Source organism: Saccoglossus kowalevskii, chromosome 8 (assembly GCF_978046115.1).
Source record: "Saccoglossus kowalevskii chromosome 8, keSacKowa6.1, whole genome shotgun sequence".
Classification (NCBI taxonomy): domain Eukaryota; kingdom Metazoa; phylum Hemichordata; class Enteropneusta; family Harrimaniidae; genus Saccoglossus; species Saccoglossus kowalevskii.
In genome coordinates this window covers 22,376,637-22,380,007 of record NC_140648.1, presented here as the reverse complement: position 1 = coordinate 22,380,007, position 3,371 = coordinate 22,376,637, and positions in this window count along the sequence as shown.

Below are 3,371 nucleotides of genomic sequence, written 5' to 3'. Positions count from 1 at the left end.
ACGTTAAAATGACAATAAATTCCGACACTCTGCCTTACTGTACAAAAGCGAATGTAAAGCAACGGCGTTGGGCAGTATAAGCACATCATACGATATACCTGTTGTAATAACTAAAGTAAACAAGGCCTGTTATTAAAGGTAAATTCGAGTATGTCAGTTATAGTTATGTCACCTCCTAATCAAACACATATGGGCTTGAGATGTTATTCCATTTCTATACTCCAAAGATTAACATTTTGTTTAGTAGATTTTATAATTACGCGGGCACTTAGTAACATATGATTTGAGATACAGTACAGATGAAGAGTTGTTATAATGATGATGTCAAATTATTTCCTCGTTACGGTAATAATTTTATAAATGTTCCCTGTATCAGTAGCATTTACTGTTTCATAATTACCTAATTTATTCTTATCATGAAATGAATCAGTGAAAATTACATTAAACATTAAATCAATTAGACTTGAGTATAGTCTCTTGCTTATTTTCTGGTGTTTTGTTCAATAAAATAAAATATTAAGAGAGAGTGTTACTGCGAAATAACCCTTGCAAGGGACACACGTCTCGTGTTTATACCGCTGTAACCTGGCTTTAACCTGGCTGTAACCTGTACACTCACATGATAAATTATTTTATAGAAAACACCAAAATAAATTACAAGAGAATGTTATCAAGTGTAAACTTCATCGGTATATCATCATAGATTTAGTTAAATACCATGACATTGGAAGTAATTCTAGTTTTGCCGCCCTCTCTGGCAATTCTGTCTTTGGTCTGTGTTAACTAGGGATTTCATGATGGTGCAGGTTTGTAATAAAACCATGTATAATTTCACGTGTGTTTATTAGTTTTTTTTTTATCTGCAATCAAATATACTATATCATTTGACTATGACAATTGTTTGTGAGAAGCCATTGTGTCAACACAGGTGGCGCTATTTAGCACAGACCTGTGTCTTATGACGCATAACTAGCCTCTGAAGGCTAAATATCAATCATCCACCATTTTAGTCAGCGTTTCTTCCGTGGAACTATATACAAGTATTTTTTTCTTGTTTTGAACACATTCTCTCCTTATTTTTAGCAAGATTGAATCTTTAATGAATTGATCAATTAAAATACCGCACAACACTCATCAGCATGTCTTATCTTATTAACATTAAAATGTATGTAAATTGCGAGGTTAAAGGTCTAATGTTTCTCAATTGTATTGACAAGCAGATCGCCGCAAACCAACCGAATAGCGCCATCTGTGTTGGCACAGTGTGGAAATAGTTCCGACCACTTTTCCCATAGTTCCACGCGCGGTATGTGTCAGATCGGTTGGTTTGCGGCGATCTGCGTGTCAAAGGTGAAAAGCAGCTATTCTAACCAACCAATTAACTAACTACGCATGAGTGGCAGCCGTTGTTAGAGCTGTGCAAAAACACGTTTTCTCTGCTTCAAATACTTAGTAAGTGACTAATTTTATTCCAATACGTTTTGTAAATACTTCTTAGTTACTGCTGTTTATACATTTTGTTTTCTCGGTAAAAATCTACCGTATTTTAGTTGATTTTGTTTTTCACTTTTAGTTTGCTCGTCGTGGGGCCTTTCCAAGATGGCGGCCCCCACGGCGAGTACACGTGTTAACCATTTTGCAGGGCTAACATGTAAGCATGGTCTGAAATGTGAATCAATTGATGCATATGTTAAAAGTATTTCTGTTATTCTCAAACCTGTGAATATTATTGCCGCTTCCCGAGTGAGCGGAAGTGTTATTGTTTTTCTTGACTCTGTGAACGCTGTGGAAACTTTTTGTACAGCTGGCCTGTCAGTGGGAGACTGCTTTACCCATGTGCAACCCCTTGTTAAACCTGCCACTAAAATAATTCTCTCAGGTGTACCCTCATATATACTAAATCACATTATTCAAACTTAACTGTCAAAGTATGGCCGCGTTGTTAGAAATTTGCGCTTAATTCCACTGGGGTTCAAACAACACGAGCTGAAACACGTCAAATCCTTTCGCCGCCAAGTTTATATGTTGTGCGACAATAATAAATTTGACAGTGTCATTAATTTCACTCATGAGAAGCGGCACTATCGTATCTACTTGTCAACTGATGATATTGTTTGTCACAGGTCTCAAAAAAGGGACATGTGAGAAACTGCCCAGTAAGTCAACAGCAAACTTCAAACGACCCAGTTCGCGATCATTCTCTTCCAAATAGTAAAACCCGCCCGACCCTGAACCAATACCTGTTGATCAGTCTACTATTGCTACTCTTGATAAAACTGATGAAGCAAACGACATTAATGAAAATGGTGATAATGATAACAATAGTCAAACGATGGAAGTTGACGACACGCCCGAAAAGGTAGAGTATAACAAAAGTCACGGAAACAATACTATAAATGATAAAGGTGACGATAACGTAATAGGTGTCAATGTGTAAACTATACTACTAATCCTGCTAATCATAATGCGTCGCAACATAAACAAATATTTATCGCAAAGTTTTATTTTTATTTTTCCAGTTTGGTTTTACAAAAAAGTGAGACATTTCGTTATCGTCACAAAATAAACCGGAAGTTAAATTGGACAGATTAAAATACACGAGAATTTCATGCAACATGTTTTGCCTGACAGAATCTCGTAAGCATATGAATATACTTGTATATTGAAATGTAATATTTCGGAGGATGCCATCATGGGAACATTGTACACCACTGTATTTGAGATGAAAGCATAATGCAGGCTAACAAGTGGTATTACAGGGATATATATTATAAACGAAATTGTTTGCAGGATTACAATCTGAATACCATTAATTAATAATTGATACAGTACACCGAATCCGTCCTATAATATACAGCGTATCGCGACGATAAACGGTTTGGGGTCACAGAGTATTGTTTTTTATGGATATTGTCGCCGGATATTTACTTGCGTTATCCTGTCGATTGTAAATCATGTGTAAATTTGTGAGAAATCCGTGAGATTTTGTTTAGACGTGGAATCTGCAATACAGTCTGGTTAAGTTGGACCACTTAAGATTGTGTGTTAATTATACATCGCACTATTTATGCAGATTCACGCCTCCGTTCAATCCCGATTCAGTGATAATTAGAAAAAATAGCCCGAAATAAATCAGCGTGTAAACTGTCATGCCACACTCGATGGAATGTAGGATATATATTCATATATATTCGTTTGTTTAATTTTGATGTAAAATTTTATTGTAAATTTTATTTTGAGCTTCTCGTCAGTCGTACATATAGATACATCATTAACGTAGAGCAATTTATTTTCCTTATTGTTTACTAGATGTTGTGTCAATAATACCAAATAATCATGCACATAAAATGGACAGAATATATATAGATATA